Source organism: Glycine soja, chromosome 9, assembly GCF_004193775.1.
Source record: "Glycine soja cultivar W05 chromosome 9, ASM419377v2, whole genome shotgun sequence".
Classification (NCBI taxonomy): Eukaryota; Viridiplantae; Streptophyta; class Magnoliopsida; order Fabales; family Fabaceae; genus Glycine; species Glycine soja.
Genome location: NC_041010.1, coordinates 41,197,667 through 41,210,718, shown reverse-complemented (window position 1 = coordinate 41,210,718; position 13,052 = coordinate 41,197,667). Strand labels below are relative to the sequence as shown.

At 34.0% G+C, this 13,052-nt stretch overlaps 1 long non-coding RNA gene and 1 pseudogene across 1 annotated transcript; one reads left to right on the top strand and one right to left on the bottom strand.

Moving 5' to 3' along the window:
- Nucleotides 1–1,009: 1,009 nt before the first annotated feature.
- On the bottom strand, nt 1,010–11,222 carry LOC114368500 (annotated as a pseudogene).
- LOC114425526 lies at nt 4,530–6,568 on the top strand. The gene is made up of 2 exons (XR_003669237.1): nt 4,530–4,636; nt 4,715–6,568. It is a non-coding gene; the product is annotated as an uncharacterized LOC114425526 (long non-coding RNA).
- Nucleotides 11,223–13,052: the final 1,830 nt, after the last annotated feature.

The following is a 13,052-nucleotide window of genomic DNA, read 5'->3' as shown; positions in this document are numbered from 1 at the left end:
AATCTAATATTAAATTATATTACCAGACAAACGAAATTTTCCTGTCATAAATAAAATATTTTTTTTTTGGGAAAAATATAAATTATATTAAATCTAAAATGATACAACAATAAAGTGGTGGTTGATATTAAATCTAATATTAAATTATATTACTGGACAAACGAAATTTTCCTTGATGTGGATCTACCCCTAATTAAAGAGTCAGTAATGCACTGGAAAGAAGTGAAACGCATGCGGAAAGGAGCCAAATCATGAATGTGAGCTCAAACTTGAAGAGATTTCCGGCAAGAAAATGACAAATGAACATTTGACTCGGCCTCATTTGAACATAAAGGGCAGAGAGAACCCCTTGTTCAAAAAAACAGTTTTGTCAAGAGTAAACCGGTTCCTTTTAGCAAGTCATAAAATGAAAGACATCTTAGGGGATTGCTGGGTTCCATATAACAGAACATCAACAACTAACAGTAGGATTGACACCTCTAATGTATTCATAAACTTTGTCAACAAACAATTATTCATTGGTGCTCCAAGATTGAATCTTCTTTTTGGCATCTTCCGTACTTAGCTCTTTAGAGATAATAAAGTCTCTTATTTAAATGATTTTCTTTATTAAAACTGAATCTGATGAGGAAGTATTGTAATTTTACACATCACTCAAAATAGTAATGGTGAACCCACCGAACCCAAAAATTAAAATAAGTTTTATCCTATGAAAATGAGTTACTTTATTTTTAAGAGATTTTTTATGAAAAATATTTTACTCAACTTTTCCTTCTTAAGGAGAAAATAAACTAAAAAAAATCTTTATACTTAAAATTCATGAAAATTAAACTTATATTTCAACTAATTTTAATTGTTTTTTTAATTTAACTAGTCAAGTTTTGAATGAAATTTTAATTGTATCTCATAATTTTATAATTATGATTTTGTTTCTCAATTTTATGTATCGTATAATCAATTTTGTTTTAATTTAACTAAGGTTTCTCATCAATTTTAAAGAGGACAGACATTGATAATTTTATTTGGTCATTCAACTTCTTTCGAATGTATGGTAATTTCATTATTCTGCCCCTAATATTAGGTTTCCATCCCCTTCATCCTTCTAATTGTGACGGATTTTCCTTGTCTCACCCCATATAATTGCAACAGATTTTACAAGACACCAATTTTTGTGGAGCTATTGACTTACATATAATTAATCACTATTCAGGCATATCTCAAAATACTAAACTAAAAAATGTTTACATGTATATATACATGGACCATGGATGTATATCAGGTCCATTTCACATATTCTTTATAGTTGAGTAAGCTTCAACGTGAACATCGTAGCATTCACCATCCCATGATAAGTCATGTGCCATTGCTTGCATTATTTTTCGTTTCCACATGGCAGGGTTAGTCCTCTACAGGCAAAGGATAGTCATTTAATAATGTATCATAAGCACATGGATGATATCTTTTCTAAAATTGGATAAAACTTATGAGTTTGGTGGTTACACATTAAGAGTGTAAAATAATTTACAATTTCATTCAATCACAAATCACAGTTGATGTCACTTTTAAGATATTTATTATAAAAGTCAATAAATTTATTATACATATTAATTTGTGATTGATAACAATATAACATTATTTTATGCTGTCAGAACATAATTTTTTTTCTCAAAACATATTAAGGAAAAACCACTGGAAACTACATACAATTTCATCAATGGCAAGGCTAATAAACATGTTTACGAAGCTAGAGTTGATTAACTTTGAGTACTTAGTGGCCTCGTGGTCTTGGTTTATGAAGCTCCTGTCAAAAGGTATCGACCTTGCAGATATAAATGAAATGAGTGTTAAACAAGTATAGAGAAAAAAATTCATCATCACAAAATATATATATATATATATATATATATATATATATATAGATAGATAGATATATGGCTTACCTGTTTGAGCTAGCATCAGGGACAAGTGCTAGTGGAGCTGCTCCATACCTTAAAGCAATGAGCTGCATATTCAAGTTATAAAAATTGTATGATTCAGTTGAAATACATGAAAATCTCCACTCGAAACAAATTTTGCTTAAACTGCATTATTTAGGACTACATTGCAAAATAAATATGGATTGTCAGCATCTACACCATTATCAATTTCCACAGTGGCAATACTTAGTGTTTCATGAAGACAACACAGTTTTATAGAAACTTTATTGTTTTCTTAGAAAGCAATTTCCTTGTAGCTGGCTACAAATTTAATTCATACATGTTTCACTTGAGGTGCTAAATTAGTGGAGGAAAATTATCACTAAAGTGGAAGGAATGATCTTACTGGGATTTCATCAGTAGGATCAAGAAAAGATTGGCACAATATGATGTCGGATCCAGCAAAGACTAAATGCAACAGAGCTTCATCATATGTAGGCACAAATTTAAGATTATCATCCTGCAGAGTTGAATGGAATCGCAGATCATTAGTAGCAGACAAGTAAAAACAAATATAACTAAGGTTTCTAGAACATGGAAGTGTATCGAGTGAGAGAGGGTGAGAGAGGAGTACATCTCAACAATATTATTAAAATAAATGGCTAATATTTTGAACTGATTAAAACAAATGTCAAAATAATGCAGCTTTATGACCAGATAATTTAAATTGAAATATTCATTCTGCTGAATAAGGAGCCAAAACTGCTAATACTCAATGCCTTGCCACAGGTAGTATATATATAAGCAATCAGTTTACAAGGAATTACAATATTAAAAAAAAAAGTGTGGGAACTACCTTGAATTCCTTCTGAAGTGATTCAGGTGCCTGATTCAAGACCGATCTTTTACTGGCCCCCATAAATATAAACTGCAACTATTCCAAACTGGTTTCAACAGGAAATCCCCTGAAACAAGAATTTGTCATAGCCAGATTCATTTCATACAAGGTCGATTTACTTTGAGGTTTTATTACACTTTTTCTTCATTATGGAAACACAAGGAACAATAAAGATTATGTTTCTCACTTTCTCCTATAAGAAAACGGATAAAAATTCATTTGCATACTGCTGTATTTGGAGCTTCCTTTTCAATATCAGTTAATGAGAAAGTCATATAAGCAATGAAACTATACTTTTTTGAGAAGAACATAAGTATAAGTTCCACAGAGATGGAAACCTGGACATCATGCTGCTTAGCATTCAAGATAACTTCCTTCACCCTTTTCTCGTCAAGGTCACGCCCTTCTGAAAAAATGCATCCAACCTGATAAAAATTTCAATAATGAGCAGAAAAGCCAAGTAAAACCACATAAACTCAATTCTCGACATTGTATACCAGTCATAAAAGTCATGGTTTATGAGAGCAGAAAATATTATATGACAGGCATGCAATTATCCAAACTAAATATTTCAAGAATGCTAAAACTATAGTTAAATAAAGCACATATACATCCTGAAACTAGCTCATTGTATCTTAGATGAGAAATTTTCTAAAAAAGGAATTGCATACAAAAATAATATAATAGATCATTAAGTTTCTCATTGCATATATTTAAAATGATTCACTCACAAGAATAGCAGAAGAATGTTCAGATAACCCCAGCTGCTGCAGCAATGCAGCTTTGCAAACAGCTTTTCCATTCATATTTTCAGCGTTGAAATTTTCTGGAAGAAAATAGTCAGTTAAAGGATCCCAAGTTGATTTGTCTAATCCATAAGGAGCAATAACCAACTTGCCCCTGCAACCAAATGTAATTTTCCATGTTGAATACTAAAGGAAAGTCAGAGGGAGGAGGCTTTAGTGTAAAAACACATTATCAAACTAAACAAGGGGCACGATTTTTATTTTTTTTTAAATTAACTGATATGTATATCAACCAGCCCATTTGCTATGTTAACAATTTCAAGTTAATATTGATTTGCAAGAAAAGGAAAAATAATCCCTCATCAAACATTAAACAAGAGTGAAAGTATGTTATGACAGCATACTTACCTATGAACATTTAAAGTGGCTCCAGTTCATGACTCAAATTATGAACAATTACGTGCTCTGGATAGATAGATGACATTATTACAACTCTATTCGAATAGACAACTCCACCCTGCAAAATTGATGGAAGACTAAATGTTGGACAGTCACAAGACAATACACATAATCTAAAATAAAAGACTTGTGGTACGACATATAATGTGTTATTCAACGATTTAATATTGCAAATTGAGAGGTATAATCTAGAAAAGAAGTTAAATGTTCACATTGTCTAACCCGCAAGAACAAGCATTTTTTCTGTCCCATGAGATGGGTCAGGTAATAACTACTCGAAACCTTCATATTCAATGCTCAATGACTAAGCAGCAGAGTTTATAAACACCACAAGACATGCATGCATATTTTTCAATAACATGAAGATGCAAGGCTCTAAGGAGTTGTCATTGCAAATGAAGTTGTGGATGAGGTGAAGTAGTAAAAAACACCTACTTTTGTCTTCAAAGTGAACTTCGAAAAGGCCTACGACTCAGTGAGGTGGAAATTTCTTTACTATGTTATGAGAAGAATGGGCTTTTGTGAAGGGTGGATAGGGTGGATTAGGAGTTGTGTGGAAACCGCTTCTATGTCCGTTTTGGTGAATGAAAGTCCAACGGTGACAGGCATAAGGCAAGGTGATCCCCTTGCCCCTTTTCTCTTTATTTTGGTGGCAGAAGGGTTGGGGGGTATGATGAGGGAGGCAACAAGGAAAGATTTATTCGAAGAAGTCTCTATATGTGATATTGGGGTCTCCATTTTACAATTTTCGGATGACACTCTATTCCTTGGCAAGCCAACCGTGAGAAACATTCTTACATTGAAGAGTATTTTAAGGAGCTTTGAATTAGTGGAGGGGCTAAATGTGAACTTCCATAAAATCAAGATAGGTGGGGTGGCATTGGAATCACAACATCTTCAAAGTTTGGTGGCCATTTTGAATTGTAGAATAATGGAGGTACCTTTCACTTTCTAGGGGATACTGGTAGGTGCGAATCCAAGACGAAGAGAGGCATGGAATCCGGTGATCTCTAAAGTCAAATCAAAGCTTGCTAGTTGGAGAGGTAAATACTTGTCTTTTGGGGGTAGAATTTTCCATATAAAATCAATTCTATCATCCTTGCCTCTATATTTTCTGTCATTCTATAAAGCTCCAGTATGTGTGGTGAAGGAGTTGGAAAGGATACAACGGAACTTTTATGGGGTGGACTTGGGGAGGAGAGGAAAACTGCATGGGTAAAATGGTCTAATGTTTGTTTAGCTAAGGACAAAGGGGGACTAGGAATTAGGGATATTTCAGTTTTTAATAAAACTCTATTAGGAAAGTGGGGTTGGAGACTCTTAGCGGAACGTGGGGCATTTTGGGTGAGTGATGGAAGCAAAATATGGGTTGTTGCTGGGCGAGGGGAGGGGGAGAGCTAGTGATACGAAAGCTATCTGGTGGAGGGATATTCTGAGGGGTTGGTTTAGAAGCAAAGTTCAAAGGGAGGTGGGTCGAGGGGATGAAACACTTTTTTAGGATCATGTCTGGGTAGGTGAGAGTTTTCCTAGGTTGTATGCTGTTTCCTTGCAAAAGGAAGCACATATTAGAGAGTTGGGTCAGCTTGTAAACAATAGGTGGTGTTGGTCATTTTCTTGGAGGAGGAACCCTTTCGAATGGGAAAAGGAAAGTTTGGTACAATTGCTGGGATCTATACAATCGTTCAGGGGGGGAGGAGAGCCCGGAGGATCAATGGAGATGAAAAGATGGCACAGGAAATTCATATCGCGTGAAAGAAGTCTATCAGAACTTATGTGCAGGTGAGTTGCAAGGAATACAGCGTGAAGATGATGGTATATATAAATGTATTTGGAGTGTTAGAGCTCCATCAAAAGCTCTGGCATATACATGGAGGATCATGCAGGATAGAATTCAATCAAGAGGCAATCTTCTTCGAAGGAATATTGCAGTATTGGAGGGTAACTATAACTGTCCAATCTGCAATTCTGAGTTGCAGACCACTTCTCACGCCTTGTTCGAATGCACGATGGTCTATGATATCTGGATGCAAGTATACAAGTGGCTGGGGATCTCAACTGCTCTTCCAAAGGATCCAGCCACTCACTAGTGGCAACACTTTGGGATGATTGTGGGTTCGAAAAGGAGGGAAAAGTGGTGGTTGATGTGGCTTGCGGTAGTGTGGGAACTGTGGAGGAGGAGAAATGATGGAAGTGGAAACTGTCGTAGAGTTAATTAAAGTTAATGCATGGAGGTGGATAAAAGCAAGACAGAGATTTCATGGTGCAGCATGGTCGGTGGTGTCAGGAACCATTCTTGCTAAGTTGAGCATGCAGTTATGTAGAGGAAGGGTAGAAGACAATACTTATTACTGCTTTTTGGTTTAAGAATACGGCCGTTTTGTATGTTGGGAGGCAGAGTATTTATTGTTTCTATTATGGTTACTGGTTGTGGTAATTAAAGAATAGAGAGAAACCAGCATGTATTCTTTGTTGCAGGAAACTTTATTAGGGAGGTGGTTTCATTTTGTAGGAAGAACTTATTGTGATTTGGAGTTAGTGTTTATTTAGTATCCTCTTTTGAGTCTAAATAATTGTTAACTTTGAAGTCAACATATTGTATTTGATTGAGGCACTACTGGTGCCAGTATATTATATTTTTGCTGATTGAAAAAAAAAGATGCAAGGCTCTATTCTTCCAGCAGGAGCCTAGGGGAAATTTGTCCTCTTGTTTTCCTTCTTGAATGCAAGGCGATTATTTGTTGCCTTATTAAATGTCACAAATGATAAGTGTGTAATTTGATAAGGAGTTTCACAATTTCCAACAAAGTAAAACTAACATAAATGTAAGCTCAAGATCACAACCCCCCTTCCCTTCCCTTAACCATCCAATCCACCTACCCACCTTTTGTTTTTTTATCGAAAACAATACCAAGGGGTTTCCAATACTCACACACATTTGCTCAACCAACTAAGCTAGACCCCTTTGGTATCCTTATATATCCTTTGTTTGAGTTATTGTATCACCTTCTATCATTGCCAATACTCTTGGTATCTTTTATCCCATTTTAAGAGACTTTCAAACCAATAGATAAGATTTACAAATCAAACAAAATAAAATTTAAAACTAAGAGCAGACACCTGTTTGACAAACGTATCCCTGAAAAGGGGCCCAACAATGGCTGTCCCCCAATTATGTAGATGCAACACATCAGGCTGCTTCCCACATTTTACAATATAGTCCAATGATGCCTGACAAAAATAGGAGAACCTGATGGCAAAAAAAATCATATTAAGATTATTGAAAACTATGTACACAAAAGTAAAAAGAAAATTGTCAAATGTAATTATGTATAGTATAGAATATTCACTAATTGTAATTGGTATTAGTTTTCCTAATTTCTTTCATTATTATACACAGATTCGTAGCCTAAAATATCTAGGTTAGCCTTTATTTCATCTGATTTTCATTGCTATATGTATGTGTACCCACTGCTGTAAATTAATCAGAAAAATAATATACAATTCATTTCTGTTTTAAAACCTTAATTTGATCAGATTTGACTGTCCTGTCACTTATAACCAGAAACTAAAGTGCAGATGAGATAGTATCTATCAGAGTATCTCTTTTATTTCTCTCTTTGAAGATAGTTTGAGTGCACAAAAAGTCAGCCATAATGGGTTTCAAAAATAGTATGTTGATATGCAAAAACTATAAAACATTTCCTCCTTTTAACTTCGATTCTTTTGATCTTTGCAATTTGTGAATTAACTCATCTAATTTTGTTGCAACAATGGCAGCACTCTGAAGTCTGAACTATATATTTTCAAGCTGAAAAACTCGCATGCAAAGAAAATATCCTGCCTTCCAGTCTCTAATTTTAATTCTTAACTGTTGGAAATTTTTTTAAATTTAAACTTGAGTGTATGTATATATATATATATATATATAGTCAGTTTTGTTTTTTTAAAGAAAAATATGTTTTTAGACTTTGTTTACGTAAAAAACTAAAAGCTCCCGTTTTGTTACTTACCGTTTTTTCAATTCCTATCTTTTAGGAAGCTATATTTTACTTGGTCAATATTTTATGAAAGTTACAACTATCATGCACTTGCTTGTTGGGTCAGTTTTAGGGAAATGGATTCTCTGCATCCAAAGCATTCGTGAATTAGAGCCTTTGAATGGATAATGATATTTTAAATTAGATGTATCAAGATAAAATATGAGTGATCCGATCTATATTTAACGATTGCAATCAGCTGAATGCAGGAGTTTCCCGCAGGGAATCCAGATCCGAGTTTTAGTCTTTTATGGTGTGACGTTACTGGTTGCGGCACTTTGCCTTTGGTTATAACTGGAAGCACACATGCTGAAAAAGCTATCTTCGATACCAAAGAAAAAAAAACTATCTTCTTTGTAAAATTACATGGATGTTCTTTGGTTCAGGGATCTTGGGAGATGAACGCATATAAGGACGTTTTCTCTCCAAGGAAGTGCAATGTGCTTCAACCCAGGCCTTTCTAAACTCTCCTCTGTTCTATTTTTTTTCTTCTTGGTACTAATTAATTGTCAAAAGCATTTATGTGTTTTGATTCTATGTGATTTTAGAAAAACTGTTATGTTTGTTGTTTCTGGCTTCCTAATTTTTATCTAACATTAACTTTATCAATTTTCCTTTTAAACAATAACATTTCAAAATCATCTGATTAGCTTTTTATATGAACGTCAAAACATAAGTTTTTCTTTGCTTTACCATTATAACATATGGAAAACTAGATAAACCAATAATTACTGATATCAAGTCACTCACCTTTCAAAATCATCTGGGTATCCATATATCATCTCACGGCTGAAAAATGATGAATAGTACTTTGGCTCTATCAAGTCACTCCAATGCCAAAAACAACACTGCCAAACACTAAGAGTAAGTATAGAATAAATGAAAATCAGTAGATTTTAAACAAGGAACAAGACGTGAAATATTATTTCTACTCTTTCATTAACTCTTTTGTCCACCAGTACAAATTATTTGACAACCATTTTATATGCAGACTTACGGTAGCTAAACAGACAAAGAAAGCCAAACTAACCCAGTCCAAATTCTATTTCCGTGTAATTGACCATTAAAATACGAGGTAACCTCTACATTAACTTCATGCAACCCTTGCACTCCATCTAGGTTTAAACTTGCATACCTACATGAAAATTAGATACATCCAAATTAAGGAATTATAAATATCAAGCAACTATTATACTAATATAACATTATAAAATAGAGATCAAATGCTTAGATACAGAGCACAAAATAGACTAAAGAGTTTCATGCTCATTTTGGTTGCAATTAGTTGAAAGAATAACACAAGAGGCAAAGAAAATAAAAGGACATAAATTTTGTAATTACTTTGGCAATATAAGCTCCACCAGATGGCCCTTTCTGTGAAGTGCACGAGATATGCCGGTCACATATGAAGCTACTGATCCTCTAGGGACCAATGGTGTCATTTCTGTGCAAATGTGAACAATATAAAAACCATTGCTGAATGTAGTTGATACCACAAAGGAAAATCAGATTTTAAAAACTTCATCTGAGAAAGGAAAACTGAAGAATGAACATAGTAACTTATTCTACCATTTATGAACAGAAAAAATAGCCTAATGTGAAGACAATCCAGAATCTATAAATGGTCCATAGCATATGTTACCAGCATAAACATAAACCTAGGCTGACTCAGTATCATATTAAACATCAAATGTCTTACTGCTTATACAGTAAGCATACATTTGCTAACTTTATGCCTCTCTGCATCTCAGTTACTTTTCAGTAATTTGAGTATGCTACATGCTGTATGCCACTAACACAACAATCATCGGATCATTCATTGAGAGCTTTAAGTATGAAGGAATAAAATAATCAAATGCAGTCAGGATATACTTTTTGTGTCCATCTGAAAAGCGACGAAGTTCTCCTAGAAGTTCAGGATCTTTTTTGTGTGAGATGATATTAAAAACATCAGGCGGACTCACTTTGTAGTTCATCACCAAACTTCTTAATTCAGATGCTTCTCCAGCGCTAATCATGCTGCTAAGAACCATGGTATCTATCCGAAGCAGCAATTCTGAACAAGTTGATAGATTATCTGGGTTACAAAATACAAACAGAAACATATAGTTCAATTAATCATCTAGAGCTTCAAAGACAAATTTATCATTGATAAAATCAGATTAATAATAGGTTTTGGTTACCATAGATTTGAAAAATAGCATACAGTTCAATTATGCTCCCACAAATATTTGCTAGACATTATGTTAGGATTCAATGGTAAGGTATGGGACTTGAGTCTCACATTGGAAGTATGGGATTTAGAAGTGGGGTTTATAAAGCCTTGGGTTCTCCAACTACAACATCCAGATTTTGTGGTGTGGTTCTCCCAAGGTTCTTATCAATTGGTATCTAAGTCTTCTCCATCATGTCTCTCAGCTGCAAACGAGTGGTGCGGGTGGTCACTAGCATTACAGTGTTCGCCTGGAACAAGTCAAAGGGCTAGTGCACAACCAACCCGTGTGGACTCCAGGACTGCAAAGTGTGGTGGGATGTTAGGATTCAATTCAAGGTACAGGACTTGAGTCCCACATTAGAAAGTATGAGATTCTAGTATGGGGTTCATAAGCCATTGGACTCTCCAACTACTGTAGTCAACGAGTAGCTTTTGTGGTGTGATTCTCCCAAAGTTCTTATCACTATATAATTTGATAAATTAGAGCACGAAATGAAGGGAAAAAAATAGTCATTTAAGTAAAGGGAAAGAAATGTATTTCTTAATTTAAGGGAAGAACTAAATGAATCAAACATGTGTCTACAGTACAGAATCATGTTTCAATAGTATGACAGAAGATAACCTAGATGCTGCTAACAGCAAATGACATGCATATGTCTACAATTGACCAAATATGTATTATGAGATACAAAAAACACATGCTATTAAACTATCACCTTTTACCATTACCAGCACCAGCCTGTTTTTCTGCTTCCAATTTCTTTATCTTACTGAGCAGCGACTGTTTTTCTTTGTTTGTTTTGTCAAGTTCCTTAATGGCCCCAAGGTGTTGTTTGTTTAAGTATAGTATGTCTACATGCAACGAGAAAATATACCAGAAGTTATTTAACAGTTAACACTCTTTTACAAAGCACAAGTATGACTTAGGTGAAAGAACTTACTCTGTTGAGCTTCTTTGGACAATTGCCAAATATTATCTTGTTTCACATTCTGGTTATCATCATACATGGACTAAAACACAAAGAGGGAAAAACAGTGAGAAGGCAATGAAATACTAGTACTTGCTAAAATACGGAAAAAGGGGAGTAAAAGAAGGGACATGTGAAAAACACAACACTTTTGAAACTAAAGCAACATACCTGGGGCATGTCCACAATTTTATTGACATCTCCATTATTCCTGAAAATACAGCAGGAGAAAAAGGGTAAGCACTAAGCCACGAATCATTTGTGAGATGAATTACATAAATTATGAACAATCAAGCAAAAGAGACGATTTTTCAGTCTATGAGGCATCAAAGTTGGATTTTGAGGACACCCCACTAAGAATATGATTGTAAAACACAAAAATGAGTGGGTGGAGAAGTGGGAGTCAAGCCTGACCTCAGACAAGAAAGAGGAGGAAGTGCAATAGGTTTTGGCATGGAAGGGAGTGAAAAGCGAGGAATCGGTGAATGGAAGAAAAACAATGTCCCCATATTCGTTTCAGGTTCAGAAGAAGAAAGCTATGTCCTGAAGCTGCTGCAAGTGAGTGATATTACACCAGTCACACCCGTATCCATGATAATATAACTGTCTCTCATCCAAATCATTGTTTCATGTTGAAACTACAACCATAAAGACAAGACAATATGCCAACTAAGCAACACGTGTCCACTCATATCATGTGCTGCTTGTGAATTTGATTTGATCAATGACAATGATCACCCCTTAATGAGTAAAATTAATATCGTATAAAATTTAAGATATAAAAAATAATAAATTAATATAAATGAGTAAATTATATGTTTTATAAGAAAAAAAATAATAAACATTGATAAAACAATTTATTCTTTTTGTAATTTTTATTAAATAAGTGTTTTTATTTATATTTAAATATTTAATATTAAATTAAAAATTAAAATATTTTTCTCTTAAAATATATCGGTTCTTGACCGATTTTGTCCGATTTTATGCTGATTTAATTAGTTCTGAAATGATCCAATTTTTTGGAGTAAATAAACTGATCATCAGTTTGATCCGATTTTGCGTCAGTTTGATTTGATTTTCAAAAGTATGTATATATCTTTTACGCATGAGAGTACCTATATTGTAATTCTTGCTCTTGTGATTTACTCAACAAGATATATTACTTATTTTGTTTATTTCTATGACGTGTTTTCGTGGTTACAGGAGGTGGTTAGGAAAAATTATGACTATTATTGATGGAAGTCGGAAAATGGAAGTGAGAAGATAGTTGTTAACAACAAATAGCACAACAATGCTTTAAGCTCTGTTGATGATTAGTGTTTATTTTCAAATTGCAACTCACACACTAGCTTCTTGTTTGTGAGTTGTGATAAGAAAATAGCATTGAAATTGTCCATCTATCCTTCTATTTCATTCTCCTGTAAATCCTTTTACTACTTTTTTATGAAAAGTATTGAATAAAAAGTAAATGTATTTAATATCTTGAAAATATAATAAAATTTATTATAAAAGGGTAGTAGGAGAATTTGTAAGAAGTTGGAGGATTTAGAATTTTTCCTACACTAAATTAAACTAGATAATCATTTTGCTCCTATGTTTTGTTTGTTGAGAAAGTGCAACAGAATAAAATAATTCGCGTTGTACTTCGAACTTGAATTGAAAGCCAATGTTCACCCCCTCTTCTCTTGTTAATCGTCAATTAGATACTAAGATTCCATAGTTGAATCATTGATAACAATCACATCAGAATCGTTCGAAGTTGACAAGGCCCGGTAACGGTATGCATTATAATTCTAGTGGCAACGGCAGACAA